This window comes from Hesperophylax consimilis, chromosome 15 (genome assembly GCF_061612785.1).
Source record: "Hesperophylax consimilis isolate HC1 chromosome 15, BYU_Hcon_1.0, whole genome shotgun sequence".
NCBI classification, from domain to species: Eukaryota; Metazoa; Arthropoda; class Insecta; order Trichoptera; family Limnephilidae; genus Hesperophylax; species Hesperophylax consimilis.
Window position 1 is genome coordinate 6,326,731 of NC_142850.1, and position 22,896 is coordinate 6,349,626.

At 34.8% G+C, this 22,896-nt stretch overlaps 1 protein-coding gene across 1 annotated transcript in view; it reads right to left on the reverse strand.

Annotated features, from left to right (window-relative positions):
* Positions 1–22,896, reverse strand: part of NK7.1 (homeobox protein NK7.1) — a 277,869-nt gene that overhangs the window by 233,804 nt on the left and 21,169 nt on the right. The gene's annotated exons all lie outside the window — the stretch shown is intronic.

The following is a 22,896-nucleotide window of genomic DNA, read 5'->3' on the forward strand; positions in this document are numbered from 1 at the left end:
CTCCGGAATAAGATAGAACTAACTGAGTAACCTCCACCGCGGTTGTAGCGCGGGTAAACAGATATGACGAAATAATAAATATTACTGTCCTGGTAAAAGCTCCTTTTTTCTTCTAATTATAACCACTTTTTGACATTCAGCCACTCGACATGACCCTATGCAACTATATACATGATTTGCTTGATCGTATTTGTCTAAGTCGTATAAGTCTTCCTGGGGTGTCCCTTACTCCATATTCAATATCACAACTCTTCTTTCTTCGTACATCCAACGAAACCACATATATTATATGTTTTAACACACAAGAATAAGCTTCCACAACCAGCAGATTTACGTCAATTTTGGAAAATATTCAAACCCTGAACGAAACAGGGGAGGAAATTATGAGAAACTCAACAAACATAAAGATGACGAAATCAACAAACACGAAGATGAGGTCTACATACATTAAGATGAAAAACTCAACAAACGTAAAGATGCCGAAATCAACAAATACAAAATGAGGTCTACAAATATGAAGATGAGAGACACAACAAACCCAAAGATGACGAAATCAACAAACACGAAGATGAGATCTACAAACACGAAGATGAAAAACTAAACAAACATAAAGATGACGAAATCAACAAAAACGAAGATGAGTTCGACAAATAAAAAGTTGAGGAAATAAAGATGTAATACCAACAAAACCTACAGTCCGTTTCGGAACAAGAATCCCAAGTGGGGAGAACTGTGAATAATGTATACTACTGTAATATGAATTTTAATCGTCGTTAATAAAAATAATTTAAAAACTAAAGGAAGAAGGAAGGGTGAATTACCTGGCTATCTATACCTGGTCACCAAACACAATTAAAGCTATTTAAATCAACATTTCGATTCAGAATGATGGGCTTTACCATCTCGAAAACGTAAGTACGTAATAATAATAATAATATTTGGATGATTTGTATGGCGAAATTTTAGTGCAAAATCACCTCAAAAAATACCTCAAAGGCGCTGTACAAATATATAATACTTTATATCTAACACTGGAAGAAATAAAAAATCGTTAATCTAAATCATGGTTTTATGAACCTAAATAAAAAGTTTGCCTTTGTCAATCGAATTTCCAACCAGTAGCAAGCTTAAGTTTATACTACTTATTGACCTATACAGACATCCTGAGGGCTCTCTCAATAAATAATTAATAATCACACAACTCTCGAATTTCTCTTATGACTTATATTCTTGTACATATTAAGAACGCGTAAACGGATGTGCTTAATATTACAGCTGGTTGGCAAGTCACCAAATTCATTTCAACTAAGTATATTTATAGTTGTGTTACCTATTATTACTACAATTTACAAAATATTTACGTCGCTTGATTTAGTAGTATTTATAGATTTTATTGACTCAATTAAAATATATTAACCGTTCAGTGGCTGAGTTGGCAGCGTTTTTGGGTCCTACCCAAGCTCAGCTGGCTAAGTCCTCCATTACGACACAAGCAAACTGTTACGCTTATGTTGGTAATATAAGGTTTTATAAGTCATTCGTAACCAGGAAATGTTTATCTTTCTTTTTAATTTTAAGAGATACCGGTAACATTTAATTCATTCAATAGCGTTTGTCATAAGAATCTGAATTTTTCACAGCATCAAAGTACTACACTTTAAACTCTTCCTATAGGAAAATCTTGAACCTCGAGCACGGTGTGTCCACCGAATCTAACTGAAACATCAAACTAGATCTGAAAAATAATTCAAACCTCCCGTTTGCTAGTAATTTTTTACATATTTTATATGTCTTATATGTGTAAAATACTTCCTTTACCTTACCTCCGAGATTTTAATTTTTACCCCTTTTTGGTTTAATTACCCCTGTATTCAATTTTAACTGTGACGAAAATATTAATTGTAATGCGATGTTAACTCATTAAATTTCGGTGGCTGAGTTGACATCGCGTTTGGCGTAGTGTGTTCAATTCCTCGGCTGGCTAAGTCCTCCATCACAACACAATCAACATCTTCCGCTTACTCTGGTAGTATTTATTTATTGGACAATTTGTATAGCGCCGCTTTTGTGAGATATCACCTCAGGGGCGCATTAAATTTGATGCAGATATTACAAAAATAAAGTGAAGTTAAATTAAGTGAAATTAAGTACAGGAACAGTCGACACGAAGATAGAAGATGGAGACTCTGCAGCAAGAATCCTAGGTGGTGAGGAAACTGGTTCGGCTACTGCAGCGAAAGAGTCCACCAACAGTGCCATTACGAGGTTCGTCATCCGTCCAGGTATGTGTCTGCTGCTAACAAAGCGCTGACACAATATCCTCTCACAGATACCAGACCTTGGCAGCACCGCTGTGACGTTCGACGAACATAGAAAATGGAGACTCCGCACCAAGTAGTAGTAGGAGATTTTCAAATATTGTCAGGTTATTCGTAACCCGGAAATTTGAGTATTTCTTTAAAAAAAACTATTCGTTGACCAACTGAAGAGATTCAAATTTTTACCCAAACTTAATGGTGAAACCCCAATGTTAACTGTCCGTTGAGCAACAAAACCTCGAGATTTTCATTTTTACCACATTTCGGTTAATTAACCGTTCATTAAATGGTGAACCCCCAATTATAGAACACTGTGATATATATAATAGTTATAATGAGATGTTAACTATCCGTTGAACAGTTAAGCAAGTAAGCATGAAGCTGACGCTGCGAACGCTCTGTTCTCGGAAGACGAGAAATGACATCATACGAATTGTAATTTGAAATGTCGTTAATGTTAAATTGGTTTGATCTCATCGGGTCGCGAACGAGGACTTGTTATACTAAACTTAGTGCTTCTGGTATGGTCTGTTCGATACTCTTGCGTGAATTACTGTGTCCGTCGGGTGTTTTAATGACTCATGGACTAGGAGGAACTAACGAGAAATATATAATAAATATATTAATATAACTACTAGAAACAGATGATTTTGATTCTACACGTAGAAAGCTTACCGATATAAAACATTGCTAATGTATTAAGGATCTCTTCAAATTATTCGTATTCCAGTTAAAAACGGAAATTGACAGATTTCTCAATAAACTATCAGTAAAACACGAATGTGATATGGCGATGTCGGAACACGTGTTTTTCCGCATTTCGTAATTGTGTATTAGCAGGTGCATGAACGCGTGTTCCGATATATTATAAATGTACTATAAGTTTTTTAGAAAACGGCATGCTGATGCGTTTTTAACAGGATTTTAATAAATCAGCAAAACTCATTTTTCTCCGTGTAATATCGCCATCAAAAATAAATCAAAATCAGACGGATCGTCTATACAGTAAAATACCAAGAGAAATAACAAAAAAATCAACCCTAAAAAGACATTTTTTTAACTATAATACATCATCTTTTAAAAATATACTTTTATTTTTTATAACACTTGGCATTTAATTTATTATTTTTGGTTTTTCTGAGGATTATAACTTCCTTCAACCGCGCTAACAACCTCGACAAATGCCGTTAGTGTAGGACTGACATTTATATCGTATATTAACTGCTGTAATGTACACAGATTATAAAAAATGCGTATATCGTGGGGTAACTGCCAAAAGTTGGTAATTACATTTTTAAGTTTTTTTGTGTTAGCGATGCTTTTAATGTTTATGTATTATATTCTATGTCTGGAATAAGTTTGGGTACCCTTATATGTCAATAAGAAGGTTTAAAAGCAGATTTCTTTTTATGAAACTTTAAACATATTTTTTTTTATAATAACCGGGTGGTGGCTGAGCTGCATTGCGTTTAGGTCCCACCCAGGCGTAGTGTGTTCAAAGTCCTCCATCACAACACAAGCAACATTTTCTGCTTACTGTGGTGGTAGTAGGAGATTTTCATGTTATTCGATTGTCAAGTTATTCGTAACCCGGGAATGTTTGTCTTTCTTTTAAAAAATAATAAATTGTAAAATATTGCAAAATTACTCACAACAAAGCATGTTTACGAAGATGTACACTCACTATCAAAGCTGTAATCATCTGTCATTCAACGGCGACAAACAAAGGCGCAAGCACCACGCCGCCGAAAATGACGTTGCCAGGCTACAAATTGCCAACGGTGTGTTTTAACTAGGCACTCACTAAAATGCGTTTACTAGTACACGGAGAAAACTTCCTGACAAAAATGGTCCTAATTTTTTAATTATTTTTTTTATATTGTCCTCCACCCTCCACCTGTCTTGTGGAGGACTCTAGACGACTCTGGAGGGAATTTATTGAGGATCTCTTAAAATTATTCGAATTCCTGTTAAAATCGGGATTACAGGCTAATAATAAATTAATTAATTACAAAACTAATGTTTTGTAACGATGTCCGAACACATAAAAATTCATAAAAATCTTAATATTTTTACATTTCGTAATGATATTATATTACTAAGAAAAACGCAGGTGTATGAAAACGTGTTCCGATATTATTACGACTTTACAAAAACTTTATTAGAAAGTGGCTTGCAGTCCCGTTTTTAACAGGATTACCAATAAATTTAAGAGATTTTTACTAGCCCAGTAATACTCATTTTTTTTCCGTGAACGATTTCAAAACTGAATTTACACAGTCTTTATTCAATTTGTAACTAAAACACCACCGGTTGGGTAGTGTTTTTTATTAGTAAGGCTGTTAGAATTTATTATCATCCGCAGTAATGATAAATTTTCTAACAAAAAAAACAACTGTGTAAAACTATTCATAAAATAATTTCTAGTTTAACTTATTTTTTTATTATTCATTACGAGTAAATTGACAGTTTATGTATGTGAGTGTAACATAATACATGGATTATTATCATAACATAACTTAATACAAAAATCAAATGCTAATACTAAGATTTGAATAAAATCCAAATAAAGATCTATTGTAAATAAAGAAAAGTTTCAAGTATAAAGTAAGTATGTACATTGTACATTCATTTATGCATATAATTATTCATGTTTGTTGCAAAACCAGTAAGACAGAAAACAGTAAAATAATTTACTCGTCAGGTAAATAAAAATACATACTGATATGTATTATAAAACAACGCCGTAATTAATATCGAATTTTAATACTAATAGTACTTGAAATGGTAAAGTAAATCAAAATATAATATACATATCAAGTATGACCGTACATGCATACAGTCATTAATATGCTTCCAAAAAAGTAAATGACAAATAAACTAAGGAATAAGTGAGATAAATGTTGGAAGGTATAGAGACAATTTTTTTTTAAAAAGCTAATAAATAAAACAAGTTAATAACTAGCAAATAGGTCTGAAATTAGTTGCCTTTTGAAACTCACAAAATTATTAACACCAAATATATCAATAAGTTCACAGTATTTGTTTACAAGGTGATGAATTCTTGGAATTGGTGAATGCATAGAGTAGTTAGTATTGAGGTTATTGTTACATAGTTTAATTGTTGGTAGGAATAAAAAATACGCCTACCTGCATCGAATATGTTTGTAAAAATTACCTTCTGATACGTCGCAAAGCATTCTAAAAAACGATAGGCACTGGTGGATGAAAATAACTCAATAAAAATGCCTTTTCACTCAAGTGCTTAAATATACTAATTATGTAGGAAGAAACCGGGGATAAAGCTGGATACAAAAGCCAGTAAGTACTTTCATGGAGAGAATATAATAATTTCAGTACAGTTGACAGTTGACAGTAATATAAAGTGGCGTACTAGTGGTAATTGTTAGCATTAGGGGCCAACTATAGAATAGTAGAACTGTAGATTTCAGGCATCATGTGCATCAACATAGCATTATTTGGGAGGTCCTCGCAGCGGGTGTTTGCATTCAGCATTCTGAGCGCTCGCGGTGCAAGTAAAGGCACTGAAGTACAGTGGACAATTTCACAACGTCAGATGACAAACTATTCATTATATTTTTGTTCTTATACGATGTAATAATATAAGTTTCCACTTGACGGACAGTGTCACTCCTGAACACAGTGATCCCTAGATTCCTACCCACCCCTCATAATGTTTTAATTCCCATAACTTCCTCTCCTTCCTTACCTCAAAACGACCCTCCACACAGCATCTTCAAATATGACACGCCTTGAGGAAAATTATTTTCAGTGTGGTATTTGCGGTGTGGGGCCCGCAGATACTTTAATAGTACACAACTGCTGACCCTGTACAAATCGCAAGTGCGCCCTACTGTCGAATTTGGCAGCCATCTCTGATAGAAATATATATATATATATATATATATATATATATATTTAATTAGACATAAAATTCCTGAAATGCTTAACGCATTACGCGAAGACATAAAAAAGAGACATCTACATATATCTAAAATAAAATCAAGAGTCAGGTCTTTTTACCGCCGTAGAACACGAAAACAAATACAAATATGTATTGAACACGAAATGTAATGAACACGAAAACAAATACAAATTGGAAATTCATACGGCATATATTCTGGTCTAGTAATGTGTAATTTCTATCACCTAAGAAATTCTAAAAATATAGTACTATAGGATTCATATGTCTTATACTGATTTATAAATGTGGAAATTCTAACTATACAATTGTAAATGTTCTCCAAAATGCTCTGGAAAGAATCTCAGACTTGTGATGTCCCGAAAGAAACCATTCATCTGTTCTGAATGCAATTACTAATGTTATCCAACTTGACCCTGGTAATAAATTACATCTTCGCGATCCTTTCAAGGATAAAGAAACCATCCTGTCACTTCGAATGCAATCAACAATGTTCCCAAAATTTGTTTTGACAGCATTGCCATTCCATTGTAAGAAGTAAGAATATTATGTACTAAATACACAATTTGGATGTCCTGAAACGGGAATCCTTCCCAGTTGGACGGACAAAGGTTCATTTGGTTTTTAATTTACATATATATAAAATAAATACATACATAAATATATGAATGTATAATATTGTGAAATACGCATAACTATATACCGTAGAAAAAATTGTTAGAAATATAACCTCAATTTGTGTTGTAAAGAAAATAATTTATGTTATTATTGAAATATAGCTTATTGATAATACGTATTGTATAAAGTTTCAGATGTCTGGAAGTGAATTTACTTCTGCTTCCAAGATTTGCATCAATTTATTACTGAAAACAATGGTAAAATTCATAAAAGATTTTTTTTTAAATATCTAAAAAAATTACTGGTATTTATGGAAAATTAACCGAAAAACTGACATCATTGATCTCTCATCACATTTTACACAAAATTATGCCCAATATTTGCACGGGTAATTTTTTTAATATCTCTCCTTGTGCTGAAAATCTATTAATGTATTGGTTTCTTTTTTTCTTCCCCTCCCACATCACTTTAAGGACTCGTCAAGATACAGATTCACTTTTACATCGCCTTTATTAAAGACATTCAGCAAATAAAATTTAAAAAACACCCAAAAATACGTAATGAGGTTGTCCTCAGAATGTCTGTTATAATTAAATAATTTCGGTTACGTTTGGACTTCCGTACACAAAATGTCTCGGAATAAAATTGTCTCAGAGCAGAAAATACGGGAGGTTATCAAAATTGGCAAAGAACATTAGCTTTATCGTAAAAGTGACTCGAAAGCAGAAATTATTGGGACTTTGCCAGTTTCACAGCATCAAATAAAGCAGCTTTCAATCGATTGAAGATTAAAGTACTTACGACAAAAGTGTATAATATTTGTATAAAAAGGATTTTAGTATCAAGCCGCATTCGTTATTAACTTAATGATAGTTTTTATCTGTGGCACTGTTTAGCAGAAATTTCACCTCAATTGCACTTCTGTTTGTGTAGGACACATGTGACACATCATAGTAACGTGTGCCTTGCTAAATAATATTGCCTTCTGTCACACGGACAAAAAAGATGAGACAATAACAGTAAACATTATTAATTTGAAGGTTGTTGATTTCACAAAGGACAAAATAAATAAACAAAAAAATTATGTGTTTGTCTAAATCCTTTTTTCTGTTTTATAATGTGTATTGCAGATTTATTTAATCCTATAACAAAACACATGGAATATTTGAAATAACTTTAAATAAATAAATGAAAAAATTAACAAAAATATATTTTATAGTCCTTGCTTCAAACGATTCTTGAAACCTTCAAGGCCGATGTTGAAAATGTCAAGAGACCTAGGGGTTTCATCTAGCGGCATCATACCTCTTGCCACGCTCTGCAGTTCTAGAATGCCTTCGATCTGTTATGTGGAATACAGTGCAAGTTGTGATGTCGACCCAGGCGGTAGTTGTTCGGTACGAACAATTGACAGCATTCCAGGATGTAAGGGGTGTCAATAAAATTTCAATAAAATCAATTTATTATGTTAAAGTGAGGGTCCCATATCTATTAGATTGGAGACTTTCGTACCGCATTTTAGAGATCAAATCATGCATTCTCATATAAAATACCTTATAAACTAAATGAGTAACTTATGCAATGGCAATACAATCATTTCACATTTGCTTTAGTGAAAATATTTTAGCTATAAAAAAATACAATAAAATTTTTCACATAAAACATAGGTATTTCCCTAGATGTAGACGTACCTGAGGATTTTCTCTTGACTTGTTCAACCTCCAGTATATAGTTTGGTGCGGAGAACACACACCACTAGCGAACTCCAGCGTACTTCTTATAACGCCATCGAATCTGGCTATTATTGCATTTGGTTTCTTTACTGAAAATCCTTCCAATAATCTAAGGATAAAAAGTGCTCAAGTGTTGGAGTAGGACTAAGTAAGGTGAAGGTAAGATATAAATTAGTGGGCGAGTTATTTTTGTTTTCAAAAGCGAATTGTTCACTTTGATAATAATAGTAAAGAATTAAATAACATCGATACACGCTAAATATGGATTCTACAGCTGTCAGCATAGATGAGATTGGAAGGTGATTAATGATTTCAGTCTCACACGAAATGTCTTAGAGGAAGGTTTAGCGAATGAGTTCTCCGGGAGTGGACTGGAATGGTGACCCTAACGGAACATGCGGATGAGGAAAGCTAAAAATAGCTGGAATTGGATTATAATTTTTCGCTTAGTTCACACTCTTATTTGAATCCTATTATCATTAAGTTTAATTAGTTTCATTTAAGGCGGATATTCGTATATTCGACCCATTTTCAAGTCTGGGAACAAATCAAATATTGGAAATTACAGACCAATATCAATTATATCTAATATTCCGAAAATATTTGAATCAATAATTACAAAGAAAATCACTCCTATTTTCAAAAATGTTCTGATTGAGGAACAGCATGGATTTAGATCAGCGAAATCTACAACAACTAATTTACTGTCTTTTACAAACATCATTGTTAAAGCTTTAGAAGACAACTCTCAGGCTGATGTCCTTTACACCGACTTCTCTAAAGCCTTTGACAAAGTAAATCACTCAATACTCATGGCCAAACTTTATGCCGTAGGTATTAGAAACCCTATGTTATCATTTTTTCAATCTTACTTGAGTGACAGAAAACAAAGAGTTAAAATAAATAACTTTGAATCCTTTAACATTGATGTAACTTCCGGTGTTCCCCAAGGAGCCCATTTGGCACCGCTTCTTTTTAACCTTTTTATTAACGACTTAACTAAAGTTTTTTCGCACACACGCTTCTGGCTTTTTGCTGATGATAATAAGATCCTTAAGATAATTAAATCCTTTCATGACTGTTTACTATTTCAACTTGATATTGATTCATTTAACGATTGGTGCAAACTAAACTGCTTGGAACTCAATGTTGATAAATGTAAAGTTTTGTCCTTTTACAGAGCCAATAAACCTATTCAGTTTGAGTATAAACTAAATGGTGCTTGTCTATCAACTGTCACATCCATCAAGGACCTTGGGGTCACTCTTGATTGCAATCTCTCTTTTCGAAATCATATAAATAACATCGTAAATAAATCACTGAAGCTACTCGGGTTCATTCATAGAATTACCTCAGACTTTAAACATATAAGAACACTTAAAACTCTATATTGTTCGTTGGTTCGTCCTCACCTTGAATATGCCAGTGTCATTTGGTCTCCTTTTTATGCTGTCCACATTAGTCACATCGAATCTGTCCAACATCGCTTCCTACGGCGAATTGCTTGGAGGTTAGGACTTGAAAGAGGCGATTACTCATATGAGGAAATTGAACAGACTTTAAACCTATCTTCATTAGAAAAACGTAGAAAAGACTCCGATCTAATTTGCATATTTAAAATAATCAACAGTATAACCGACTCACCTGAACTGCTACAACTCATTCAATTCAACACCCCATCCCGTAGACTCCGAAATAATGAATTGTTGTTCCTCAATCACCACTCAACTAACTATGGGTACCATTCTTCTTTGTCTAGAATGTCGAGACTTGTAAACTCAAGTCAGAGCATTGAATTTTTTGGTGTAAGTCAATGACTTTCAAAAAGCGATACGTAATGTGTAATTTTTCACAACTTAATCGTTATTGATGCTATGACTTGTAGTTATTTTCTATATGAACATTTTCTATTTTACATTGTCTTTGCCCTTCACATTCATGTACTCTCCATTCACTGTCATCTTTTTTTTTCTTATTCGTGTCAATATTATGGTTTTAATGGACATATTGTCCGTAAATAAAAAAAAAAAAAAAAAAAAAAAAGGCGCCTCATTAAATTAATCATATTTAAAGATAATAATAATAATACTTGGATGACTTGTATAGCGCCGTTTTTGTGCAAAAACACCTCAAGGGCGCTGTAAAAACTTATAATACATTTCTACAGTGATCTATGTTATTAATAATCTATTTATGGAGAAAATATACAGTACAATACTTACCTGGTAGGTCACTTGAGATTAACACTTAATTAACATTATCTAATTGTTTATTGGCGAAATTAAGATACAGGATTTAGGACTTAATTGAAAAATTGAATATAACTGGACTTTCTCTTAGGATTGGTATATTTAATTTAAAGATAGGACAGCTTAAAAAGGTAAGTTTTTAGTTAAGACCTGAATTCTGTTGGACTTGTTATGGATCTTAGTTCCGGAGGGAGTTTATTCCAAGCCTTCGGCCCAGATACTCCGAAAGCGCGATCACCAAACTTAGTATTTGGCTTGCGCATAGGTTCTATCAGTCTGCTTACAGCTGCTGATGTTGATGATCTAAGCGTTGACTGCCTCAGACCAGTGTTTTCCGGGAAGCATAGTTCAGAGATGTAGGGTGGGGCCATTTCATTGATGGATTTAAACACCATCCAGCACAGTTTATACTGGATTCTTTCAGGGCACTTGAGCCAGTGAAGGTTACGAATGTGTTCTGAAATGTGCGAATATCTTGAAACCCCGGTTATGAGCCGTGCTGCTGCATTAAACACTGATTGAAGTTTGTCAATTTGATATTTTGGAAGGCTGGCATAAATGCCATTGCAATAATCGAGACGCGAGACTAGGTAAGAGTTGATAAGTAGTTTTGTTGCTTCTGAAGGAAGGTTTCTTCGGACAGACTTGAGTTGTCTTAGGTGAAAAAACCGGTGCTTACAGTCCTATTTATTTGACTTTTAAACGAAAAGTCTGAATCTATTTATCTCATAAGAACTCTTGTAGTCTCATCCACACGCTGAGATATTTACACAGACAAATTCAGAGTTATTCAACTAGAATTAAAATGATAAATCTGCTGTTAGCTTCCTTGTTTTACAATAAATGTTATCATGTTGATTGATACTCTTTTCATTTAAAACCCCAAGATATTAATGAAGAATACAAAATTTTTTTCAATACATATTTTACATTCATTTAGCCAATGTTGATTCGAGCACATAAATCATTCTGTTGCAACGGTCAGTTTCAAAATAGTTCAGAACGGGGGAGTTAGCGGGATATCAAAAGTGGATCAATTACGCCCTACTCCCCTAACAGACCACCAGTCATATGTTTTTCAGTGCTCCATTACCCCAACCTTCCCCACTTTCATTCCCTTACCCAAGCGGATATAATTGCAGACAGAAGAATCTAGAGATTCAATTTTTTTAAACGCCTTTTTATGTGAACACCGCACAAAAGTTCCAACTGCTCCTAACCGTCTGGAGACAGTGAGACTATATCATCCCCAATGTTATGAGGCTTAAGTTATGAGGGAGGGTAGGGAGAAGGCGAAGACAAAGGCGAGGAGTACCTGACTATTAAAATCTGGTAACGTTTAAATTTTGAATAATAATAAGGTGTTTATTCCGGTATGTGGGGAGGTTAGTGCAGTCCCACACATTCCATATAGAGATACAATAAAATATATAACCAAAAACAAAAAGATAGAACAGAAAGACAACGAAAAGAAAACAGAATAAATTGAAAATAAAATAGAATAAAATGATAAAATAATAGAAAGTTGGAAAGGAGCCGTGACTATATTAGGCGCTAGTATTTTTCTCCAGTGTGCGTCAATGCTGGAGAATGGAGTGAGGCGGGCTTCCATAGTGAGGATATTTCCAGAGCTTCTTATCCTTTCCCTCATTCCTGCCACCCTGGATATAATAAGTGCTGCATATCCGGGAACTCGCTCTTCTGTGAACATACGGGAAGCGCTGCAGTATCTGGGGAGACAAAACATTGTGCGGAAGGCGTTATTGTATAGGACCCGTAGTCTTTCTATACTACTCTTTTTGTAGTTTGCCCATAGTTCGCACGTGTACAACGTTGCGCAGAAGGAAAGGAAGAGCGTCCTTTTTACTGCGGTACTGCAAAGGCGAAATCTTCTACTGAGCATGTTTGCTTTAACGCTGAGAGCTCGCCTTTGTCTATCGATATCATCATCGTCCATCAGATTACTGATGATAATGTGCCCAAGGTATTTGGTTCCTTCGGTCACCTTCAAGTTCACACCGTTCAAGGTAGCTGGATGAATATTTTTTGGGCCTTGCCCATGTCTTATGACCAATAGAGCCGTTTTAGCGGGGTTATACAACATATTTGTTTCTTCAGCATACTCTTCACAGATTTTCAGAAGAATGCGCAGTCCCCTTATAGATGGTGCCATCAGGACCATATCTTCCGCATAACTGACGTTATTCAGACACTGTCCTCCGATGTGACAGCCTACTCCTGCATTGTTTAGCCTTTCGGTGAGTAAATTCTGAATGATGGTGTTACACCAGGGACACACTGAGAGTATCTTCCACTATACTATATGTTATTAAAATGAAAAAAAAATTGAAATAACTCAAGTTCACAAATAAATTGAACTTGACCACGCCGGGGTTTAAAGCCGCGATCTTCGGCTTGCTAGTCGAGAGCCTTACTCCTCAACCCTTACGCCTCCGTGCCTTGGTTGGTTAATCTGAAGGTAAAAATTGAAAATAAAGATTAATTAATTAGTGACCAGCGTCGTTTCTCCGATAAAATATTAAGAAAATAAACATTTTAATTATTTGCTCAAGGTTTGCTCCGGCGATGTTTAAATCAAGAGATTTCAAATAAAATGAATAATTTTTGTGTGAAAAGGTGGTTTAGAATTGTAAATACACAAAGTAATTGAGTTCTCCTGAACATTATTTTTATCCACGTGTTTTCATAAGTAGGTACAGTTATTCCAGGAAAAGATGAAAAGCTGGAAGAAAAATAATTATTATTTTATAGCGAAATCGTTAGGAGTTTTGTAAGTTTTCTATTAATTTTTTGCCACGTGGCGACTTCTTATAAAAATGCTGCAAAAAAAGTAAGCCCGTGGTCCACGGGTCGGTAAACAATCGACATAAACCAAATGCTATAAAACCCCGCGCAGAAAAATTCCAAGACCTGAACTGTGCTGCAAACCGTTAGCTTACTTCATCGAACTTAAATTTCTGCTCAGGCTTTTGCAGTTTTCGGTTTTTGTCGATTGAATCTTCCTCCCCAGAGACAGGTTCTTAAATGGCTGGGAACTTTTTAAATGTCTTTTAAACAAAAAAAATGTTTGTCTGAGGATTGATCCTTCCTCCCCAGGGAGTCATCACCTCTAACATCTAAGCCAAAACCAAATTGGATATTTTTAAATGTATTGTCGTCCGAAAAATGTGCGTGTGCGCGCGTGTATTTTCAAATAAGTGGCATAAATACAGATATAATGCATCTGCCGAGTTTCAGCTCGACCAGATGTCAGGGATTGTGTTAATTTCCAAGATTTCATTTCATTCGTTCATTCTATGAAGAAAATGGAATCGAAATTTAAATAAACGTATTTAAAAAGCGGCGCACATCAAAGGAGATGCACCTTTTGTTGGTCCGAATCACAACATCCTCCGAAGGGAGCAGTAAATCCTCAGATCTCCCAGATATATCCGAGTAAATTAATACAAATGGCGAAATCGAGGAGTGATCGACTACAGATGGGTGATATAAATGATTAGTAAATAGGATTAAACTAATGAAGCCAAATGTATTTGATTTAAAGCAGTCGCGTTTAACGAAGGGGACCCAAACCTTTCCGTTCAAAAATATATTATCTTAAATAATGCAATTTCTTTGCCCTTGGTATGGTCTTTTGATGGCAGAATAGCAGTCAAGAGATTGTAATTAACATAACGTATTATTTCAGATGATAGGCGATGGTGAAGAACGACCGGAAAACCATGAAAACTCTTTATAATAGTCCTGAGTCGATCGTCATCGACTTGTTCGTAAGGACCCGATCACGAATCACCAATGATGGAGCGGGTCACTTAAAAAAAGATTCGATTATTTGATCGATGGGCTGTCAGCCTCGTTAGCACCCATGACGGGCGTGGCGGGCAATCATATAGATGTATAAATTTCGTAAACCGAGCGCGGAGCGTCTCGAATTTCATTCTCACGACAGAGAAATAGAGATGGTAGATACCTACCCGAAATCTGAAATAGGTTGTCATTGCGGTTCCAGCCTGGAACCGCAGTGACATTCCATTTCAGATTAACCATTGAAATTCTGTGTCGCGAGAACAAGATACAAAACGTACGAGGTGATTTTACCCTTGAGGTGATTTTGCACAAAATGGCGCTATACAAATCATCCAAATATCATTATCATTATACGAGTATGATCTACAGCAACATGGCACGAGGGTGGCACGGAGGGTCGGCACTATATATATGGAATTTTTTTTAAACTTTTAAAGTACCTGGGTACTTTTAACCCGATCACTTCACCAGTAGGTTATAAACAACCCGGGTCGTTTAAAATTATGGATCTACCCTGGACTACTTCAAATATCTTCAGTTGCAAATTGCAAAAAAAAAATTACACGTCGTTCGATATTGATTCGTCAGCAACACACCAGGCGAGAACTCCTGTTTCATTTGGTGACTTGATAAAGAATGATCTTTTTCTGCTTACATGTCATAGACAAATATCGGGATACCAGTGCATAAAAGTATTAACAACAAATTAATAACTGAAAATGTAGGTACCCTTTATATGGTTACCCTTAAGTATATTTTATATGTCACAATAAAATATAGAAAAAGCAATGCGAGATATGGCATGGGAGCCTACCAACTGTCGCCGAGTTATGACCATACTACGGACGATCAAACATAGACAATGAAAATTATGCGTTTGGTAGAGACAAAAGCCAGGAGGATCTGCAGTAGTTTCATACTGATGATGGTTCATTGCCCATCTCCCTTCATGGGTTTTTCCATTAATTACTTTGGTTATTGTTTCCATTCGCAGCGCTAACAGAAGACCGCTGAATTTTGAGCAAGGGTTGACGATTTCTGGTTAGTGAATACTCGATTCGTTCAACTGGAAGGTTGAGTTTGAATGGAGAATCGCACGGCATATGTACTCCATTTGAAATGATAGCCCTATCAATGTAATGTGTTTGATATGAATATAAGGTATAAGGGATGACGATGCTTTTGTAAAGTGTACAGTCAAACACCAGTTGAGTTCAATATTCCTAAAAAAACTAGATTCCATAAAAACCCATATTATTTACTATAACACAGTAAATACCTTTTTATATATTTTAGGAAGGCAAGGGTGGCTATTGTATTTTGCTAGGATTAAGCACACTGGATTTCTGAATATCTGTATCTTATAGAAATTGGTTTTAGGAAACCAGATGTTAATAGGATGATATTGCAAATCAGATATACGATACGATACGAACGTACCACCCCATCCTGGCCCGGTGTGACCGATACACTAGAGGGCAATAATTCCTTAGGACTTTCAACCATTGATGTAGTTGTAATTAGTCAATGCTAGTAACACTTGCTCATAGTAGGAGGTTGGAGTACAATCGACCGGTTGCATGGCAACCCAATCAGCCATTATTCAAATTTTGGATGGGCCGGAATAAAGGAATTGCTTGAGGGTTTTTTCCTTGTGTCTTCCTTTTTGCTTTCTTTTTAGCTCTTCATGGTTATTCTTGACTCTTCTTGGCACTTCTTATCTAACCTGGAATCTTATTGCATCTTCTCGCTCCTTCTTGTCTTTTCTTGGTTTTTCTTGATGTTCTAGGCAAAAAGACTTGTCTGTTCTTGGCTTGCCTTAACTTTTCTTGTACCTTTTTACATCTTTTTGCCCCTTCATAGCTCTAGGCTCTTCTTAGTTCTTCATAGTGCTTCTTGAATCTTCTTGCACTTTCTCCTCGATTTTTTTTCTTCTTTTTTTACTCTCTTTACCTCTTCTTGGCTTTTTTTGACTTTTCTTTCTTATTCTTGATTTTATGTTGCTTTTTCTCGCTTCTTCGTGCCTCTTCTGAGGAGTTTGTACTAATACCCTAGAGGTCTACCCCTGCGGTGATGGTTAGATAGTTAGTTACTAAAATCGCATTTCTCTTATAAAAATGAAAAAAAAATTACAAATAAATATACATAGCCAAATAAATACACTCATGGTTCACTAATAAATTCACTTGGGCGAGGCAATATTGCGAGACTATTCCTCAACCAGCACTTTACAGTTAATCGTTTCGAGTCGATCCGATGGCATTTATCGGTGCAATTATTACAGTTGTTAGAATGTCAGATAGTCCGTATTGATCTTTAGCTACTAAACTACAGCGGCAGACAATAGGAGCTGATGAACAGTGGCGTGCAGCCCATTTTGGCTGCAAATCAACAAAATGTACTATACCTACAATAAAATAAAATATAATGAGACATGCAACAAATTTATGATCGAATTATATTATTAAAAACATCAATTTCGATATTGTTTTCTTGTATGAAAGACTAAATAAATGAATGAATGAAGTGGAATCTTGGAGGTGACTATTAACCCACTACCCGACATGCGATTAAGCTGAAAATTAGAAAATAGACTTGTTGTCGATGACAATTCATTCTATCAACTCACGCACACACACGCATTTCTCTGAAATTGGATGACGTAATTTTAATATATCGAAATAAATCTCAGTACTATCCAATTAGGATGCCTAAATTCTGTGACATATGATAGAGATTGTGTACGGTATATTTATATAGTTGATGTTTAAAAATAATAGCTTAAGTGATAGTGATAGCGCGATTCACTGATTTTAATCGATTCCTGGGGAGGAATGTTAAATCCTCAGCCAAACCAAATAATAAAAATATTTAAATACTAATAAAAAAAGATGTAAATTGTTCTTAGGGGGTGATTTTTTCCTTGAATTTATTTTTTATAGTATTCTGTACGTTTAATTAGTAAATGTCTGTACGCTCTTTTATTCATCACCTCAAGAGCGCTGCATAAATTCAGGGTTTTCCAATAAGAGGTGTTATTTTAAATAGCCCGCTTTTTCGGCAGATGTTACTTGTGAAGCTGTTATTTTTGACATTTGACAAGTAGAAACTACGTCATTAATAAAAATGGAACGATACACGCTTCGACAATGCATTGAAGTTATTAAAATTCACTTGAGTGAATCAAATGCAAATCATCTTGAGTGATGAGGCCCTTTTCCACCTCGGTGGCTTCGTCAACAAGCAAAATTGTCGCATCTGGGGCTCTGAAAACCCAAGAATTATTATTGAAAAGCTTCTTTATCCTCAACGTGTGACTGTTTGGTGCGGTATATGGTCCGGCGGAGTCATTGGACCTTACTTTTTCGAAAATGAGGCTGGAGCAACAGTTAAGGTGAATGGATTGCGCTATCGAGAGATGATTAATGATTTTTTATAGCCAAAATTAGATGGTATTGATGTGGACTACGTTTACTTTCAACAAGACGGCGCTACGTGCCACAAAAGCAACGAAACTATGGATCTTTTACGATGGAATATCAAAATAGCACCTCTTATTGGAAAACCCTGTATATATATCTATAATGCTCCAAATATTACTAATTATGGACTAGACGAACTAACAACTTATGGCTAACATATTGCATCCACCGATTTGTCGTTCACTTATACAAAACTGTATACTGATATGTATAATACGTTTGACCAATGAACGCCATAGTGCGGCAAAATGTAGAAATCTTATTTTTACACTTATTATGTATAAGAGGTTAATATACAGAACCGAACTTAATATCATTATTTAATATGGGTATACATTCTCATAATTATATCAATGGCTTAGCCTAAAAATATTGTTTCTCTATTTCGATCGTCCCTCGGTAAGAAACAGATTAAGGCGTAAGGCTTCGAATAACGTTTTAACACATTGTTTGCGGGAGACGCTTAAAAGCGTCTTTTGCGTACTGTTGGTAGAGAGCGGGAGACGCTTAAAAGCGTTTTTCGTATTTGTACACTATTGGTAAAGCGCGGGAGACGCCAAAATGCGTAACAATATATTACGAGTAACGTATGATGTTGGTTACTCTGTGAAGTAAAAATTATGCGTCACCTCTCGTGACACGTGTACTAGGTACCTGGCAATTCGTGGAGTCGGGTGGCCGGCCGACTGTGGTCATAAAACATGCACTTGAAATAAAATAACTGTAAGATAAATGTTTCGTTTTTTTTTAATCTTTATATTTCTTCAGTGTTAAAGCGATATTGTTTCGTTCAAGACGTTCTCTATTTTCTTTTCTGTCTACATTCCGCTTTAAAAATTTCGTAAATTGTGCTCGAAAATTTATTTGCTATATATTTGTTACATAATAAAGGGATATTTTTTCATAAAAAATACCCTATAAAATGGACTACGGTAATGATAATCGATTACAATAAATATATGAAAGGCATTGACCTAGCAGACCAATATCTTTCGTATTATTCTATTTTACGAAAAACCACTAAATGGACAAAAAGGCTAGCGATTTATATAACAAATTGTGCATTATTCAACTCATTTGTTGTGTACAACTCCGTAAAAGAAAGGAAAATAAAATATAAACATTTTTTAAGGAAATCGCAGAGCACTGGGTGGCTGATCGGATTTCGTCAGATAATAGTCAAGACCCGGAACCAACACCATCTGGTATCCGAAAAAAATCTTCAAAATCTGATCCCCCAGGAAGACTATCGATGGATATGAGAAAACATATATTGGAAAAGATTGAAGGCCCTGGTAAAAATAAGAATCTGCGAAAGCGATGTCGTGTGTGCGCTGTACACAAAATACTTAGCGAAACCCGGTACATGTGTAAATTCTATGATGTACCTTTACATGAAGGGAATTGTTTCCAACGATTTCATACTTTCAAACAATATTAGTGTTTAGTGGTGTGTATTTAAAAAAATATATATACAATGTTGAATGTGCATAAAATGACTAAATAGACAATACGACAAAAGTGCAGTTTTTTCAATTTTTTTTAAATTTAAACTTATATATCGTAATTGTTTCTTCAAAAATTTAAAAAATTGTGACCATATCATAATAAAAAATTTCAAATAAGGTAAAATACTGAACATTTTATTTAAATTTGATCAATAGTTCAGAAGTTATAGCTATTTTACATGAAACGGAATTTTGCGCGCGAACTTGATAAAAATTGCCCGCTTTACGGCGTAGATTGATTAAAAAACCCCCCGCAAACATTGTGTTAATAAGACTTTGCTCTTAAATCAATGTACGCCACTGACTGATAGAGGGGGCTTCGTTCTGTTACGGATTTCAGTTTCCTACTTGCGATTAGAGCTGATAAGAAAAGTATTCAAACTGGTTATGTTCTTCCACAATTAGAACAAAATTAACAATATTGTTTAAATATAATACTGTTATTATTCTATCTGTAAACTAACTCTCGAGCGAAGAGCTTTGTCATAATAAATTTTGAACAGCTTTTCTAAAATTTCTGGTCTGATTTTGTGTAGTATTTTTAGTTCGGGGGAGTGAAATGGTATGCGGTGATTGCTCTTGGAAACTTTAACTACTGTTTTATTAAACATAAATATCTGATATTTATTACACACACACGCGTAACAACCAGAGAAATTTGCCACATTTTGCAAAATAATTTTATCTCTTTCTTAAAAGATGTTGTGTTCGATTTAATTCAAATGCTTTAAAAAAATAATCAAATTTATTTGTTCGAATAGTGCATCAAGTGGTGCAAGAAGAGACTGGAAAAGACTACAAGAGGCAAGAAAAAGCAAGATGACCCTAGAAGTATTGAGAAGATGCAACAAAAGCATGAAGAGACGAAAAGCGGCGGTAAGAAGTAAGAAGATTCAAGAATAGCCAAGAAGTGACAAGACTAGCTAAGAAGAGGTGAGAACTTGTAAAAAGAGGCAAAAAGACGCAAAAAGAGCCAAGAAGAGACTAGAAGGAACAAGAAGGGGCGATGACACATAATAATATGAAAGAAGAGACCAAACGAGTCAAAAAGGTGTAACCTAAGGTGAGCCAAGAAGAACCAAGAGAAACAAGAAGAGCCATGAAGAGACAAGATTAACTAGGAAGAGGCAAGGAAATGTAAGAAGAGGCAAGAAGACAAAAGACATAAAGAATTTAAAAAAAAAACCTTAAAATAATTCCTTTATTTCTGCCCATTCTAGATTCCTATATCGGCTTATTAAGTTTCCATGTATTCCACCCGATTAACTCCTACATCCTTCCAATCCTCAGAGCACGTGTGCCAAGTCCCAACAAATCAGTGCCCCTTGGTGTAATTGAATTGAATTCTCGTAATTGAAAAACAAAATAGAAAAAATTAATAAAGTGGGTAGTAAAACCAATGAAGAATAAGAAAAAAAATCAACACGTGAACTAAAGTTTTTTGATGCATTAAAAAAAAATGGTTTGACTGACGATTGAACTTTCCTCCCCTGGGACTGGAGTCAACCACGCTAACAACTGAGCCAAATCTAGATTCGAGGATTTCTCATATTAATTGTTGCGAAGTTGATAAAATGTATTGTCTTCACAACTAGTCTATCTGTCCAGTTTCAGCTTAATCGTATATTGGAAAGTGGGTTAATTTCCACATCCAAGATTTGCATTCATTCATTACCAAAAACAAAAGTGATATTCAAATAAATGTATTTAAAAAAGAAAGACATTTATTTCCAATTCCTCACGTAGGTACAACCATTATTAGCAGATAATGTAGCGAAATTGTATTTGAACTGTATTCGATAAACTGGTGCTTTGTCTAGATTTACTCATTTTGAGACAAAAGCCTTCAAAATCGAATCCCACCGCAATGCATATAAATTGTCACTTTGTGTTCACACCAAACTTATGGCATAATTATTTTAATTTGTGTAAGATGCTATTCAGATTTACAGCTCGCAAATAAAAAATGTTATTTTTATTTACTATTGTCCTTTAATTGTTGATTGATCAGTCGATCTTCAGTGAATTTAGAAGATCTCGAATTTGTAGACACTTTAAACTTTGTACCGAGCTACTTTTATTTAAATTATAAGAATCGTCCCTTTATAAACCTGTCTTCATTCAAATAATACAGACAACGACTTCCATAAAATTTTCAGACAAGTGATTCCTCATCGTTAAAAGTATTATGATTTTATTATTCGACTTCTGAAGAGCCCCATCCACCCTAAATAATACCCCCTCCCCCACTCCTACACCATCCCTCTCGCACCCACAACCTCCTCCTTTGCAACCCCTCGTTTCTACCCTCCGAATTATATCCGTCAATTCTGGAGTTCGTTCTTGGAGAAAGAATCACTTTGCTAGAATTATTATTATTTCAGAAAAGGCAGTACAGGGTGGTCGAGAATTTATTTGAAATTAATTAATGACGTTCCAGAGTGTAAGATACTCTCAAAATCGCCTTGGTGTAAAACAAAAATTCAGAATTGAAACGTTACTTAAAATGGCTTTGGCCATGTTTGGTTACTAGATCTGAATAGCTAGGCAATTCTCCACCTTACTCTACCCCATCTCCTTCCCCTCCCCACTACCTTCAGCCTCACAACATACCCCAATTGGGGATGCCATAGTCTTACTAAATAAATAAAAAATACGAAGAGTCCCAACTGCCTATAGCCAACTTCGACAAACTATTATGTACGTAAATATGGGTTTGTAACCGTAGAAATCCGTTTATTTTATCTGAAGAAGCACGAGCAACCAAATGGTGAACTTTGTATGCATGGCATTTGCTGCTGTGTGTGAACTTAATAGTTAATAGCAATTTTTTCCAGTTTCCAATGACATTGCCATTGAAATCAATTGATATCCATCACAACGCAAACAACATTTTCATCTTACTGTGGTGGTAGTAGGATATTTTCAAATATTTTCAGGTTATTTATAACCCGGGAATTTATGTATTTCTTTTAAAAAAATAAAATCTTTAAAAATAGGTCATAACGGCAGTAACGCTTTTTTTTCAAAAGCGAAGCCGGTGGTAGATATAGCAAGCAAAAATAAGTAAACCCATTTTATACTGTTTCATGTAAGATCCTTCACTTAACTAGGAAAGTTAACCGTTTGAATAAGACAAGTGGTCTTACAAGGCCTACAAAGCCGGAGATCAGCGATTTATTTTCATGGTTCGTTAAAGGATTCAGAATCAGCACGT